Below are 18067 nucleotides of genomic sequence, written 5' to 3'. Positions count from 1 at the left end.
TTCCCCCCATAGAAAGAATATCGAAATGGAACAATGAGAAAACATTATGAAAAAATGAGGGGAAATCTACAGAATACCTAACTAGTAACTTTCAAAATTGTCAAGGTCATGAAAAACAAAGAAATTCTAAGGCACTGTCATAAACCAGTGAAGACTAAGATATGATGACTAAATGCAATGTGGAATCCTGGATGTGATCCTGGAACAGGAAGATGAAGTTAATGGTAAAATTTTTGTAATTTTAATAAAGTCTGCAGCTAATAGCAATGTTAATTTTTTACTTTTGGCCAAGAAATCATGCACTTTCATTGTATAAGATGTCAACATTAGGGAAAACTAAGTGAAGTATTCTCTGCACTATTTTTTCATATTTTGGGTAAATGTAAAACTATTCCAAAATTAAAGCTTATAAATAAAAATAAAACAGTTGTGGAAGCCAAGCCAACAGCAGATGGGACTGGCAGCAAAATGGCCAGTTAGCAAATCTATAAGGTTGTATTAAGGACATAGCTAGAGGTTGGAGACATGAGAAGATTTGGGAGATATCTATGATAATGCCTGTATGGGACTTGGGAACTGATTATATGTAGATGTTAAAGAGAAGCTTGAAAACCAAGTCTTTGGTCACAGTGAGCCAACATATGGTCATCTTTGCAAGGTAGAGAATAGAGGAGGTGGAGCCAATGAGGGAGGGAGGGAGGGATGACAGTCATTCCTGTTTTAAAGAGTTTATCTGTCTGTGTGATAGCCAGTCAAAGCTCTCCAGAAGACACATAGCCTTTAAACATGATTATGAAGCTCAGGAGATGAGTTGGAAATCAGATTGTGAATAGAAGTCGAAACCTCAAGAAAGATGATAGCTCACTCAGGAATGTTTGTAAATTGAGATACTAAGAAGGTTATGGACAAAAATCCTAGAGAATATCATTAATAAGAGAAACAACATGAAACAACTAAAATCTATTATCTGCAAGGGAGCAATTGACGTAAGGGTAAAGGTAAATTAAATAAAAATAGATTAGTGTTCCTTGATATTGAAAGAAGCATGAGAGATTAATCTTTTGGTGGAGAAGATGGGGAGTAGTGTTTGGGAAAAGGGCAGTGGATTGAATATTATAAGATACATATATTTTTATTAAATCATAAATGAAAATAGAGACATGAATTCAAGGAATCAATAATCTATAATGTATGGACATGCTGATTTCATATATGTTCTAGTTTGCTAATGCTGCTGGCATGCGAAACACCAGAGATGGGTTGACTTTTATAAAAAAGGGAGTTTATTTGGTTACACAGTTACAGTCTTAAGGCCATAAAGTGTCCAAGATGTCATCAACAATCAGGTACCTTCACTGAAGGATGGCCAATGGCATCTGGAGAAACTCTCTTTGCTGGGAAGGCGTGTGCCTGGCATCTGCTTGCTCCCAGGTTACCTTTTAAAATGGCTTTCTCCCAGAGTGTTCCTCTCTAGGCTGCAGTTCCTCAAAAATGTCATTCTTAGTTACTCTTGGGGTGTTTTGTCCTCTCTTAGCTTCTCTGGAGTAAGAGTCTGCTTTCAACGGCCATCTTCAAACTGTCTCTCATCTGCAGCTACTCTCTCAGCTTCTGTGCATTCTTCCAAGTGTCCTTCTTGGCTGTAGCTCCCCTTCAAAACGTCATTCTCAGCTGCACTGAGTTCCTTCTGTTTGCCAGCTCATTTATATGGCTCCAGTGATTTAATTTAGACCCACCCTGAATGGGTGGGGTAACACCTCCATGGAAATTATCCAATCAGAGTCATCACTCACAGTTGGGTGGGGCGCATTTCCATGCAAACAACCTAATCCAAATGTTCCAACTTAATCCCCACTAATATGTCTGCCCCACAAGACTGTATCAAAGAATATGGCCTTTTCTGGGGGACATAATACATTCAAACCAGCACAATATAGAAAGAAATAATTTTTTATAAAAATGTTAATGTACTAACAGATACAAATTGGCCCTTAGCAGAAGGAGAATTTAAGTCTGACTTGAGTGGTTAAGAAATATTTTATGACATTTTCTACACCTTGGAAAGGTAAGGAAACAACCTACTCAGAGAAATTGAAGGAAGTATAGACAAAGAAATTGAAAAAATAAATATAATGGGGGTGAGCGTGCAGCATGTTTGAAGGGGATCAGCAGGATTATTATACTTGAAAAAGACCTGAAAGCTGTATTAGGGAGTATGTGCTTTGCTAAATCTATAAATACCAGCTAAATTGTGAGAGTAAAGTTAGCCTTGGTGAAATGCATGACTAAGAAGGCTTCTATGTCTCTTAGACCAACTTTACTTAGTTTCAGATAAATTTGAAATTGGAAAGCACACTATAATTCCTGATAAAAAATTTAATTAGATATTATAATGGAAAAATTCCACAAAGCAGAGAATCACTGAACCTCAAGTTAAAAGAAGAAAACAAGTTAACACATACATAGAATTAACTTTTACATTTAGGGAAAGTGCCTCAATAGGTCATTGCTCATTAAAAAAGTTCTCAATAATTTTCGTGATAATATATACATTTTTTTTAAGTTTTTGAAGGAATAGTTATAAAGCAGTCAAATATGCTAAGGAATTACAATTTTCATGAATATATATAAGTAATGGTTACATGGCAGAGGATAAAAACATAATAGAAAAAAATACAATTACACTGACTGTATAGTATTAGGTGAATTGTCAGCAACAGCAATTATCAAAACTAAGAGGCAAAAAGGATGCTTTTGTTGTTTTGTTTTGATTTCTCTTGATCGATATGTATTGGATTAACCAAAGCATGAATCTGGTAAGTGCTTAATAAATACACGTTGTTAGGCTAACTTGACTGAATTGTACAGAAATAAACTCAGGGATATAGTCTATATATTGGATCAAAATGCAGTGTCAAATTTGTCTTTACTGTGGGTTTAGATAATTTCCAATGGCATTTTTTCCATCTCTAATAAAACCTTGTCCAAAGATACATATTTTCCAGAAGTTCTTTCATTTGTAATAATGTAAGGTTTTCTTTTTTCTTTAGTTTCAAACTATGGGCAAGCCACATTAAAAAATTACCAGATTCCTCCCACTGGAGTGATTTTAGAATTTCATCATCCTAACAAAGACACAATCTAAGGAAAGGACAGATGTAAGATACCACACAGTTAACTGAGCTTTCATATCCATATTATTTCTTTTCCAGAATTTGATATAAAACTATTTTCCATCACTTCTAAAAACATATATTATTCTTAATTGAAGATTATGAATCTTCAATCGGGAAATCTTAGAATAGAGTAGTATATACTTTGTATAATTTATTTTTAAATCATGCTGTCATTTATGATGGCCTAATTCAATTTAAATTTAGTGTGAGAATTTCAAATCATACAGTTTGGCATGCGCTGACCCCAAAGATCAGTAGCAAAAATATTCCTTTATTAAAATAGGTGCTCTTCTGATGCTTAGCTGCCCCACCTAAGATTTTGTAATTAAATCCAAACATCATTAACAGGCCTTGGGGATATCATGTGAGAAGCATTGCTGAGAAACTTTTAATCATTTACAGTTTGCATTTAATAATGAATATGGATATCCGTGATTATGTTACTAATTTAAGAATTATCTTAAGTAACCCCAAGTGTTAGTGTAATTCATATGTAGTGGTAAGAAAAATATTAAATTGCCAAAGACAGCAGAGGCTTAAAAAAACGTAACTTTAGCATAATTGCCATAGCAATCTTACACATGCAAAGATAAAAGAGGTGGAGGGATGGGAATGGTAGAAAGATAGAAATGATAGGAAATCAGGAAATTCATGTTGTTGGAAGTGATCCAGCAGCACCAATGGTATTTTAACTGGAAATTACATTGTACTGAAAACCACTTTGACAGCTTGATATGAGGAATCATTGCTTCCTTCAATGATGGTTTATTAGAGAAATGAAATAATTAGTGAAATATAAGAGCAGTTATTGTAGTCATTTTTTCAATTTAGCAAAATTGCACAAGAAGTTTAAAAACATGCAATTGCGGCATCACTGATTCTTCATCAGATTCACTCAGAATGCCTTGCAATGACTATCTTCTACCTAAATCTTGGAATTAAACCTCTGCCCTCAGTTGTTCTAACCCACATTTAACCTACATTGAATCTGTTGACATGACATGAATTTAGTTTGTATTTTCATGCTGACATTTATTCATTAAAGCATTTTTTCACTTGATTGATTAAATGAAATTAATTCATTTAATGTAATAATTTAAAATTATTCATCCCTTTATTGCTCAAATATTTGAAGAGTATCACTATACACAAGGCACCATTCTGGGTTCTGCACAAACAAAAAGATAACAGTGAAAAAGTGCTTGATCTTGTTTGGCTTATACTCTACAGATTGAAGAAATAAATACAAATATACAATATGTCATTTACTGAAAATATTGTTATGAAGAAATAAAAAACATTTATCTCCCCATACATTGTGAGGTCCTTATTGTAAATAATCTTTTAAAATGTATATATGTCATTCCTCATTTAACAATTAACAAGACATGAATTATAATGAAAAATATCAATCCCCTGTTCCATGATGCCTCTTCTTGATTGGTGCTTCAGAAAGGTAACAAAGTTAAAAACTTTTCATTGTATTTCATATATTTACACATTTATTGCTAAATATTAACATTCTGAAAATATTAGGTATGAATATTACCTTACCTATTTAAATATTATTGTGAAAGCTAAGAATTTTAGAATATTCAACAGCATAATTTACCCTCTCTAACATACATATATATTTCTTTCTCCTTCCTCTTTGGATAGTTATGACATAATTGTTTAAGCTATTCAGTATAATATAAATATAGTAAAAGCATGCAGAAGCACACAATGAATATGCCTTGTAACCTTCAGTCAGTTAAGAAATAGAACACCCCAAAACCTAGATGCTCCATTAGATTCCATCCAATCATTCCTCCAAACACCTCAAAGGTAATGATTATCCTAACTTCTATAAACACTTACAACAGTTTTGAACTTTTTGTAAATAAAAGGAAAGTGTATGTATACTTTGTTTCAGCTTCATTTGTTCAGTATTCTGTGTCTAAGATTCATCCATATTATGAAAAGACAGTTTAATTGTGTTAATATACCACAAGTTATTTAAAAATTATAATGTAATTGGACTATTGTTTCCAATTTTTAGCACAAATGCTGGTGCTAAAACATTTTTATACACATCTTCTAGTATATTTGCAGTCATTTCTTTAAATTTTCAATGCAGCTATATTAATATTTAATTGTCACAAAATAAATATTTCTCCTGCAATTCATTCTTTTGTGTAGATACAGATTTCTAGCTGATATATTTTTTCTTCTGCTTCAATGACTTCTTTAATGTTTGCTGTTGATAAATTCTATCAACTATTGCAGCCTGAGAAAGTCTTCATTTCATCTTTGCTTTTGAAGATAATTTTGTGGGGTAAAATTGGCAGCCTTTTGGGTTTTTTTTTTTTATCAATGTAAATATGCTGTTCTATTGTTTTTTTGGCTTTGGTTACTTTTAATATTATTTCTAAGTATTTTAATTATAATGAATTAATTATAATGAATCTTGGAAATTTTTCAACATGTTTCTTCAATATTTTTGCTCTGTAGCTCACATATTTCATTTTGAAGAGTTTCTGTTGCTTTGCTTTGATTCACTAATCTTTTCTTCTGTAGTGTTTAATATGCTATTACTCTCATGTTGTGTATGTTTTCATCTCAAGTACTGTATATTTAATCTCTAGAAGTTTTTTTGTATCTTCCATCTCCTCATCATGCTGTTCTTTTCTCTTTGAATGAGTATAAAACAATTTAAATAATATAGTTATAATAAAATTGTGCCAGTTTAGATGTATTATGTCCCCTGAAATGCCATGTTCTTTGATACCATCTTGAAGGGGTAGACATATTAAGGTTGATTGGGTTGGAATCTTTGACTGAGTGTTTCCGTGGAGATGTGACTCAAACAACTATGGGCAATACCTTAGGTTGGATAATTTCCATGGAGGTGTTACCCCACCCATTCAGGGTGGGTCTTAATTAAATCACTGGAGCCATATAAAAGAGCTGACAAATGAAGGAACTCAGTGCTGCTACAGCCGAGAGAGTCATTTTGCAGATGGCCATTGAAAGTAGACTTGCTAGTCTGGAGTTTGCCTGGAAGAAACTAAGAGAATACCCCAAGATGCCTAGAGAGAAACACCCTGGGAGAAGGCCATCTTGAAACCAGAACCCTGGAGCAGTTGCCAGCCATGTACCTGTGCCTTCCCAGCTAATAGAGGTTTTCCAGATGCCACAGGCCATTGTTCTGTGAAGGTACCTTATAGTTGATGCCTTAATTTGGACATTTTCATGGCCTTCAGACTGTAGATTTGTAGACAAATAAACCCCTTTTATAAAAGCCAATCCATTTCTGGTATTTTGCATAACTGCAGCATTAGCAAACCAGAACAGATCTATAATAATGTAATTATGGCAGAGTTACAACACTTTGTTTACTAATTTTATCACCTGTGCCACATTTGGTCCCTTTCTATTGATTGATTTTTCTTCCCATAAGGATGCATATTTTTCTTCCTCATTGCATCCCTACTTATTTTTTATTAATGCCCAACATTGTGAACTTTATCTTGCAAGGTTCTGGATATGTTTCCACATCTATAAATATACTTGAGCTTCAATCTGGAATGCAATTAAGGTACTTAGAAATAGTTCGATCTTTCAAGGCTTATTCTTAAGCTTGGTTTAGTGAGACCAGAGCAGCATTTATTTCTTTTTCTTTTTACATAAATATTTATGATTCATTGATCATTTTCTGTATTTAATTCAGCTTTAGAAAGTTAATTAAAGTTCTACTTGTTTCTGTATATGAGAAGTCCAGACCAGTGACATGTATGCTACTGTGGTCCATCAGAATTGCCTTATTGGGGAAATTTTAATTGTTTGTATGACTGATTATTTTTCAATGGATAGTTGGATTTCACTGAAAGGATCTCTCCCATCTCCTGAGTTGAGGCATAAACGTGATTGCCACTATTTTAGGAGCTTCCATACCTACGTTGAGGAAGTCTCACTATTCAGCACAGTGCCCCTGCCTACAGCCATGCTTGGTGTTTCCAAGACCAAAGTCTCAAACCCCTTATGAATTAAATCTCATATATTCTGTTGGAGAGATTAAGGTGCAGTCAATTGTGCGGTAAGATGAAGGGAATCTTACCATTTGTTATTGATTGAATTGTACCATCCCTCAAAAAAATATTAAAGCCAAATCTTTAGTACCTCAGAATATGACCTTTTCTGGAAATAGAGTCCTTATGTCTGGACTTAGGCAAGTTAAAGTGGGGCCATACTGGAGTAGGGTCGGTCTTTAATCTAATATGACTGGTGTCCTTTAAAGAACAGGAAAGTCAGACAGAAACAGACAATTGAAGGCAGTACAGGATTGAAGGGATGACTAATTGAGGGGATGATTAAGACAGAAAACACCAGGGATTACTGACAAACTACCAGACGCCGAGAGAGAGGCATAAAAACAGATTATCCTACAGATGAAATAGGAAGCATGACCCTGCTAACACTTTGATTTCAGACTCCATTACCGTGAAACAGTAAGCTTCTGTTCTTTTAAGCCATCTAGTTTATGTTGTTTTGTTACAGCAGCCCTAGGAAACTAATACAATGTCTAATTGTGCTTTATACATATCTTTAAGCAACTTTCTTTTAAGTTTCATTTGAAATGCCACTTTCAGATTTACCTTATGTCTCTACTTCTCAAGCCTTCCTGGGTTGCTATGGTATAAATCAGCTTGCTTCTGGGCTTCCTTACTGGATTTTATTTTAAGCTTTCAGAAGCCACCTAATTAATTTCCTCTACTCCAATTTTCTAGCTTCCAAACGTCATCGGTGTTATCCCATCTCCTGTGTTTTTCATTATGAGTTTATGCCTTTTTTTTTCCTTTACAATCAATGTGATGTGGTTTTAAAGGTATGGAGATAAAGATAAGTGTTCAGCTCACCATATTTAACTGATAAGGTCTCTTGTTTAATATGACTTTGCACCCATAGATTCAGGTGCAATGCCTAATGCAAATATGGCTCAATAAACACTTTAGTTGCATTGAATTTTATTAGATTTAATATAATAAAAGCACAATAATCATTACTAGGGTAACCATCGAAAATTTTAGTCTGAGAATAATTTGTTCCTGTGTCCATTAAGTGGTTCTCAGATAACTTGGTAGTTTCAGAAGAGAAAAGCAGTAAAAAAATAAAAAATAAAAATTTTACCAATTTGAAATATGAGGTGAATTATGACTTTTACTGAAATGCCATGGATTCCCTTACTAAACATGAAGGTAAATGTTACTCATGCATGATATGACTAGAGATGGTTAGTTATCTCTGTTCATATTTAGTTAGCATTATGATTTTCACTTTAGACCACCTGTTTATCTCTTTTAATGAGATTACATTTGTAAAAATTTCAGCTTTATTTCCTAGGATGAGCTACAATTAAATTAGATCAACATTTCATAAATTGAAAGGGCAAAATACTGATGAAAGTAAGTAAAAATATAATTCAAAATGATATTAAATTAAAGATAAAACCGATCTTTAATATAGAATTTTTTATCTTGATGGGTGAGATAAGTGAATCTGTGAATATCATGGTTTTGAACAAGCAGCCAAAACAAAACAAAGAAAGTGTTGAATTGGAAGTATGATATAAAATATCTGTAGTGGATTTTTTTAGACATTTACCCTTCTATTACCCAGTAGGTTGTCTTTTATGAATCTTCAAATAGCATCATGAAGTATCAAAGATGTGAATTATTTTTCAAAGCACAAGAATACTCCAGTAAACCAGTAGTTTACTGGATGAAGGCAAAATAAGGTTTACTAGAACAAAATTGATTACTTTTGTTGCTAAAGGCAAGAATATGCCCCAAAGAACAGAATCATCATTCAATATTGTCCTACTTGCAGCAAAAACATGTCCAAGTCAAACTACTTCTGATGACTTAGTGAAAAAAAGCAGATAAAACATTAGACTCAGAGAGAAAACAGAAAAAGCTATCAGCAAAATTCCTCCATCAAATGACAGACTTCATATAATAAAATGCATTTAATGTGGAAAAGTAATTATTAGATATACATATATATATATATATGGTAAAGATTGTTCAATTTGCATTTGGACAAAAAATTTGACTTAGTGGGTATTAGCTTACATGTAAGAGGGAAAAGTGCTTGGAATTTTGGGGTGCTATTTTCCTACATTTAGTGCTCATCAAAAAAAGAGACTTTCATTTACTTAATGGTTATTTTGTGCACCATGATTTCGATTGTAAAATGATTTGTCTTCACAGAGTAGTCTCTGTGCATAGCAAGCCGTGGGTTGTCATAAAATGCTAATACATTTTTGCTTTAGTCACACATACACACAAAATCCCAAAACAGTCTGCTGGCAACAATGTCCTATTTTCTTTATCCAACTTGAAAGTACAATAGAGAAACATGAATAATATGACCACTTCATTATCACTGAGCTTTTTAAGCATATTTTAGAAAGAAATGAGCAGTGAGTAAAAGAAGCTGGATTTACATAATGATGTATGTATGTTAGTTAATTAGAATGGTGCTCATGAGTTGCTGAAATGAGAAATTAAAAGTATACATTTATGACATGAATTATACAAGAATGGAATTTTTTTGTTAAGGGTGCCTATGTATGCGTGTATGGGGGCACTTGTGTATGTTTTCAAATGATATGTCTAAATGCCTTTATTATTGACTTGAATAACCTAAATCTCTCACTTCACTGCCAAAATACCATGATTGTTTAATTTAAAATAATGTTATATTATAACAGACAACTTCAAGGCTGACAGTTTGACCGTGAACTAACACCTAATGTTTAATTCTTTTCATTTGTCAAATAAAGGAAATGATGGCAGACTATTAGTCGTATTTTGAAACCATGTCCAAACATTTAAACTGAATGTTAAAAATTTTAAAATGAAGCAATGATGCCAGATGAGGTGTACAGACATGGGAGATTGCAATGCTATGTAAGGTGGTAAGGCTTAATGAGTTAAGAAAAATAATTTAAGGAAAAATGTGAAGGGTATTTGGGAGCAAGTCACAGGGGGGGATAAGGCAGTGCTATAGTCAATATATTAAACACATATTGCTTGATGATTGATTAAATGTTGGGTAGTGTCCACTCACAATAAACAAGCCCAACCACTCTATTGGATGACATCCCTCCTCAAATATTGTAAAAAGGTTAAAAGTAAAAACTGTGTCAGTAGAGTACCTTGATTCAAATCCTGTTTTTAGGTCAACAAATTTTGCAGGATTTGGGGCATGTCATTTTACTATCTCCCATCTGAGTTTTCTTATCCATAAAAGGGGAATAAATATAGTCTCTAACTCACAGGTTACTGAATGACTCAGATGGTACATAAAAAGTATAATATACCACATTTTATAAGTATGAAAAAAATTTAACTATCAGTATATTTATTGAATATTGCTGTTTTTGCACACCAATTTTGTGTTGAAACCAAATTTCCAGTGTTGCTAACCTTCATTTAGTTATGGTTCCCTCTGCTTGCTGATTTCCTTCTGTCAGTCAGTGTATAAATCTAACGATTTGAACAGATGTCATTTTCCTTTAAAGAAAATTATAATGCTACCCCAACAATGCACCTACCTTCATGAATTAATACTAGAGAATATATTGAGGGCCTAGAAGGGAATGTTTGATTAATCTAAAGAGAGTATCACTATCGAATTTTCTTAGTCTCTATTAAAACTAAGATTTACATAAGTGTTTCAGAAGTTCTATCCATAGCCATTTGTATGTTCACCATCTTAGCAACCCAAGAAGGGTATTAAGATAGACTTCAGGGGAGTTTAAACAGCTAAAATTTTTCTAAAGTCCATCCTCATCTTTACCTCCTCTTAGAAACCAATGCATCAAAAACTAAAGCAACAGAAGATGGGAACTAATTCAAGAGAAAGCTATGTACTTTTACCTCAAGATGTGGATTTTTTTGTTTGGCATAAGGTACCATAAATAGTGCTCCAATATCATGGTCTTTTATATCACCTTGTTTAATTCTTGTCTTTGTTGTTAACTTATAGGTGTCCTTGGTCTCTTGATAAGATAGTGCATATTTGAATTCCAATGATTTTAAACTACTCTAAAAATTATTCAAATTCTTCAAATATACAGCTTTTATTAATGCTCTTGTTATTGTTATTATAATAATGCTTTATCTTTTTTTATAGTGTACCAATCAAGGAAAAAAAGAGCCAAATAAGGCTTAATTGTGTTGCTAAAATTCTTTGAACACATTATTAACACTTTCCCATTTTATACTATACTGATCCTTTTCTTTAACCTAGAGGCTCTCCAAAAACCTATAGGAACCTGGTGAAGGAGGAGGTGAATTTTCTCTCCTTAATCTCTAGAATGATGATTACTTAGCATTTGGCCTTTAATGTCTGTAATTTCAAATAACATTTATGTCACTCAGTCTAACAGAAAATTAATAATTTACCAGCAAGAACTTGGATTATATATTTCTTCCCATTCCCTTTATCAGTGGTTGAATAAGGTGCTAAATTATTGACTGGATACTTTAGATATGATAGATACTACAAAATAATGGTAATTCTTAGTGTAGACATTAATATTATTCCAACTGATTTCTCCTTGGCACTAGAAAGATTCAAGCATATGAGAGCAAGAACTATTATTTAACCATGCTGGATTTTATGCAAAGGTTATGTTGAATATGAATAAAAGATAGTTTGCCTTAGGAGATTACTCTCTAAGACCAATTCAAAAGTAAAGCTGCAAAGTTTCAAAGTTGCATTACTGATTCCAGTCAAGTCCTCAGCCTTTTCATTACAGGATGTCATCATTACTTTGCACAGTACCATATTGTCAGATTCTTGTGTCCCTGAATTTTTGTCTCAGATTATTTACCTAATGTCCCTGTGTCCCTATTTTTCTCTTGAGTATCCTTATACTCTGAGAATGGAAATTTTTGACATTCTTCTTAAAATGTGTATTAAGAAAAAAAATAGTTGCTATGTTAAAAACAATCCAAACAAATAAACAAAACCAAAAACAAAACAAAGCAAATGCAGGCTTTCCTGAAATAGTGGTTATCAAACTTTAGCATGCATCGGAAATTGTTTTTTTAAACCAGATTGCTTGTCCCGAATTCCAGAGTGTCTAATTTACATTTCTACCATTTCACACATAATGTTGATGCCATCCAAGGTCTATATTTTGTAAGCCGCTGGCATAAAGAAACCCTGAGTTTTTAACATATTGTACACAGTGCAATAACTTAAACCAGGTAATTAAAATAAACTCACATTTTTATATGACATTTTTAATAATCTAATGTGTCCAGCTCTAGGAACAGAACAAAATAGTGTCAGATTTACACCATGTTGAACTTGTTCCTCCTCTCAGATCCTAGGTAAGATTGGTGATTTTTTATTTTATGGTAGGAGAATGATTGTTCTTTTCAACTTCAGTGTCCCTACATCATTTATTCTATGCCACCCATAATCTCCCAACTCATTACCTGCAGCAACTTTCTAACAGGTCTCCCTGCTTCTAGTTTTCCCTACCCCCATTTATTCTTCTAAAAAATAAATTTACGTGAAAATCTGTTCACGTTGGCCTTTACACAAACTTCTCAATGGCTTTGACATCAACTAGGGATAAAATGTGGCCAAGATAACAAGATTGACAAAGTCCTGTACAACCCATCCCTTTTACTCTCTAGCTTTATGTTTTCTTTTCTTATTCATCACTCCATTACTGATAATTTATTCCATAGCCATTCCAAACTTTTTTAAATTTTAATTTGAATCCTACTGTGTTATCTCTTGCCTTTCAGATATTAGCACATACTCCTCCCTCTGTTGCTTCTACTTCTCTAAATGGCTAATTTATGTTTATATGCCAGGTCTCAGTTTAACTTCAGGACTTCTAAGAAGTCACCCTGATGAGAACTTTCTTTTTTTTGCTGCCAATCAGATTAGCTGATAGGTGTTTGCTTTGTGTTCTACAGAACATCAGTACAGCACATTTTATGGTTTGTTTTATTGTGTGCTCATGCTCTTTGGTCCTTCCAGGTATAGTAAATGCAGCATGGTAGCATAATCTGAATCCATCCTTTTCACTATGCTATCACTAGCATTCCACACAATGCACTGCACAGATGAGTGCCCTAATCTATATTTGTTAAATGAGCATATGAATTAATTTATTTATCAATTAAATTAGAACTCACCTGTTCAGAGCTCATACCAAAATTTTAGAAAATAGACATTTCATAAATATTAATAGAACTTGAAATGCATGAATGCTTTTAGGGACCATATGTTTTCAAATTATGTTAAAAATTATCACTGACACTATGAAGGAAAGAAATATAAATCATATTTTCTCTCTTTAAAGCCAATTTTGAGAAAGATGAAATTTAAATACAAATATCAAGTTTGTACTCCTATAATACTCATTCACAAAATAGCCATCCTTTTAATTTGAGGATGAAATAAAGAACAAAGACAACTTGAACAGTATGAATTTTGCTATTGGTTAAAACCAGATTGTAGAGAAATTTCATCCAATTGGAATCGGCTGGGAACTACTGGCTCAGCCCTTGGGCCAGGGCAGGTGGTCAAAAGATTTACCCACAACCTACTGGGCACCAGAACTTGGGAGCAGGGGTACAACCTCCAAGATCACCTGAACCTGAACGCCCGTTTCCAAAGGGCGTGGGAAAGCCGCCAATCACCTCCATCCCTTCTGCCCAGGAGTCACTGGAAATCTGCAACAACATCAGTGGACAGTTGGCACTCAGCCCACAGCAACAACAGAGGGCCAAAGTCAAATTAGCATCGCAAACACAACAGGCTTAACAATTGCTGACTTTGAAATTGGGTGTCCTCTGGGCAAGGGGAAATTTGGCAATGTATACCTGGCTCAACTCAAGGAAAACCACTTCATTGTGGCCCAGAAGATCCTTTTCAAGGCCCAGCTAGAGAAGGAAGGACTGGAGCATCAACTGCGGGGTGGGGGGTGGGAGTAGGGATTGAAATCCAGACCCATCTACATCACCCCATCATCCTGCGCCTGTACAACCACTTCCATGACATATGGCAGGTGTACTGGATTCTGGAATATGCTCTAAGAGGCGAGCTCTACAAGGAATTGAATTGCAAAAGAGCCACACATTAGATAAATAATGTGCAGCCACAGTCAGATAATGGAGAGTTGGCTGATGCCCTGACCTACTACTGCTAGGAAAAGGAGAAAGACCATGTGTGGGACTCTCAACTATTTGCCCCCAGAAGTGACTGAAGGAAGGACATACAATGAGTGGATCTGCGGTGCATTGGGGTGCTTTGTTACTAACTGCTGATGGGAAGTCCACCCTTCCGGAGTGCCTCACACTATGAGACCTAGAGACGCATCTTCAAGGTGGACATGAGGCTTCCCTCTTCAATGCCTTCTGGGGCCCAGGACATGATCTCCAAGTTGCTCAGATACCAGCCCTCAGAGCAGCTGCCCCTGGCCCAGATCCTCATGCACCCCTGGGTCCAGGCCCGCTCCCACAGGGTGCTGCCTTCTTCTGCTCACCTGGTTTTCTGAGCCCTGTCTGCCTTGTTTGCCCCTTTGCTTTGTACAGGGAGTTCTACTGGCTCTGCCTCCTTGTCTTTTGTTTCTTTGCTTTTAATACACAAGATGCTAATTAATAAAGGTGGGAACACTTTGTACCACGGAGAAAAAATAAAAAAATAAATAAAAACCAGATTTAGCATCTGCTAATATTTATATCTAAAAATCTATAATATTAATCCAATAGGTAAGGTACTGTCAAATCTTTCTTTCAGTCTGTGCTTCCACCTATTAGCCCAGACTTTCCTTTGGCATCTTACGTATCAATGTACATATAAATCTTAACATAAAATTTAGAACAATTAAAATAACATAAGAGGTTATGCATGGTGTGTGTACCAAAGCGTGGTATGTGTTTGTAGATGTGCAGATGGATGTTCTTAACAGACAAGTGAACATGAATAAACCGGGAGAAAATAATAACTCTATCTGATACTATGGCCAAATCCACATCTAGACACCTGGCAAGTTAAGCTGCTAACTAGGTAAAGAAGAGACTTTTTCACATATTACTTATGAGCCACTATAACCAAAGCAATTGCTATCACAATTGATTTCAGTCACAATAAAGTAAGAACCTCTTTGTTTTTTATGTCACATTTATCTTTTAAATTGTTTGCTCTAAACAGTGCTCTTTCAGAATAAATTTGGGTTGAAATTGATTAAACTGAACTAATTAATAAGGTTTTTTAAGTGGTTCTTCTATTTAAAAGCAAGATTGTTAGGTTGCTACACTTTTTTTATATCTCTGATCCCATTCCCTCTCCTCTGTCTTTGTTTTTCTCTCCCTCTTCCTCTCCCTCCAACTCTCTTTCTTTTCTTCTTCCTCTACCCTCTTCTTTTTCTATTTTCCTTCTTTGCTTCCCTCTTATCATATTTTAAATCATTTGAGAAAAATACCTCATATTATAAATTTTACAATTATCAAATAAAATATTCTATTTTCTCCTACCTATAGGTCCATTTTATAAATAAATATTTAAGTAAAAATTAGAAAATCACATAATTTTATATAAAGGCAAGAATCTAAGATTACAGTTAAAACAGATAATTTGGATATTGAGATAATCTTTCCATTGTTTTCAGAATATCAGCTTCCATCAATGAAAAGTTAGTATATGAATGAGACAATCTATGCATAAGTTCTTTAGATATTAAAATATTTTTACAGGTTTGTTGTAGGAATTAAAAGAAATGTTATAATTATTTATTGTTTACCGCCTGCTATTAATCAATCAACCAATCAATTTGACAGCTATTTAGTGAATGTTTCTGATGTGCTTGGTAATATTATAACCACTGGCATAGAGTGGAGCTTACTTTCTAAGGCTGAGAAACAAAAAATAGCTATTAATCAAGAAAAATTAATTTTCATAAATATGTGTGCTCCTCAGGGTCTACTCTAGATTGAGGATCAGAGACCACGCCTCTGAAAAGGTCATGTTGTGTATCTGAATTATTAAAAGAAGCAGTCATGCAAAGTCCTTTGGGAGGAGTGTTTTAGGAAGATATCAAAGGAAATAGCTATTGATGAAGCAAGAATCAAGGGACAGAAAGGCCAGTGAGGCTAAAGCCTGATGAAAGAGATGGCGATTAATGAAGTCAAAGATGTGAACATTCATCCAGGTGTGTAGGGAATTTCTTCACCACGGTAAATAGTTCGGATTTCATTCTAATTGCGAAAGGAAGCCATTGGAGTGTTCCAAATAGAGAAATGGTATGAACTGTTATAAGATTTTTCTCTTACATTATCTCCAGGTGCTATAACTGAGAATGGAATATGAACAGGGGAAAGGGACATAGGCAAAATGGAAGTTAGGACAACCTGTAGAATTCTACTTAAGTGTCAAGAAGACAGAGAGGTGATAACACATTGTAGTTAATAAATGTATCAGTTTCCTTTTCTTTTATTATGTAAATATTAGGGCAATCTTTATAACAAACTATAGCTCAGTCATATATATATAAAATCTAATATGGCAAATAATATTAATTTTGCTTCTTTCATCCAGAGTCAAGAGTCTAACTCTGGGTAGTTCTTTTGGTCTCACTAGGCAATAAGGTAATATCCTAAAACTTTGGATATTCTTTTGGTTTGCTTTTCTCAGTATGTAACTGAGTCCTAATAAATATGTTAATAATGTTAACAGCCAAACACATATTTCTGGGGGAAAAAAAAAAGCCTTCCTTATAATCCTGTTCCCCTTTAGCAAATCCTTTGGATGAGGGAGTAAAGGGTGATTTACATTTAGTCACAAAACTAGGCTAAGATCTCATTTTCACTTTTTTACCATATAGTGGTATATATACATATATATATATATCATATGTGAGCATTGAACAGTTTTTCATATTCTACAGAGGAAAAAGTACAGATGTACTGTCATGAAAACATAGCATCATATATTAAAGTATCATATTTATGTACATAGACTCATGGCATGAGTCTCCTCCTTGTATCAATTCTTCCATAACTGTCTGTAATATTTTTCCACATCTAGTCTTCTTGCCACTACTATATTTCAGACACTCATCACCTGCTACTTGGGTTTATGAAATGATCTCTCCATTAGGTTTTCTGCTCTCAGTACTGTACTTCTACAAATCATCTTGCATACTTTTGGCAGACTGATTTTTGTAAAACACTATTTGCCAGAACTTTGGCCAAAAAGCAATAAGTCTTGATATAAAATAACATTTTCATTATTTTACTTTCCAAAAACCTCCCATGGAATTTAATTCCCAAGAAGATTATGTCCAAACCTCTTTGGCTAATACTCATGACCTTGAAAATCTTGGCCTCAGACTGCTTCCACCACATTGTCCAGTAATATATAGAACAAACACTTTATGAGGAGTGAGAAGACACAAAAAGACACAAATTCTAGTCCTGGTTATGTTTCTTAGTAGCCAAGTACCTTTAACAAAATTATATAAGCCATCTGTAAAAAAATTTAAGTATGCAATAGATAAAATGCAGAATATTTACCATGTCTACCTTGATATATGTGGTGGTATAGGAGAAAATGTACAGGTTTTGCTACCAGTGGATCCTAGCTAGCATTCCATTCCTTCATTTATAAACTATGACAGTTACACAACCTCTGTAATTTTAATTTTATTATCTTTAAGATGAGTTATGAAAAACTCCCCATCTTGCAGAGTTGTAATTATTAACTAAAGCAATGCATATGAATAGACCTTTCTAAACTATTAAAGTGCAATTCTATTTTTAGTTTCTGTTTTGTATACTTATATTTTTTTGTTTTTTGTTTTTTAATATTTTTTATTG

At 33.9% G+C, this 18067-nt stretch overlaps 1 pseudogene; it reads left to right on the top strand.

Moving 5' to 3' along the window:
- Positions 1–2783: 2783 nt before the first annotated feature.
- On the top strand, positions 2784–14748 carry LOC119508872 (annotated as a pseudogene).
- The last annotated feature ends 3319 nt before the right edge of the window (positions 14749–18067 follow it).

Source organism: Choloepus didactylus, chromosome 14 (assembly GCF_015220235.1).
Source record: "Choloepus didactylus isolate mChoDid1 chromosome 14, mChoDid1.pri, whole genome shotgun sequence".
NCBI lineage: Eukaryota > Metazoa > Chordata > Mammalia > Pilosa > Megalonychidae > Choloepus > Choloepus didactylus.
The sequence above is the reverse complement of the archived record's forward strand: the minus strand, read 5'-3'. Positions and strand labels throughout refer to the sequence as shown.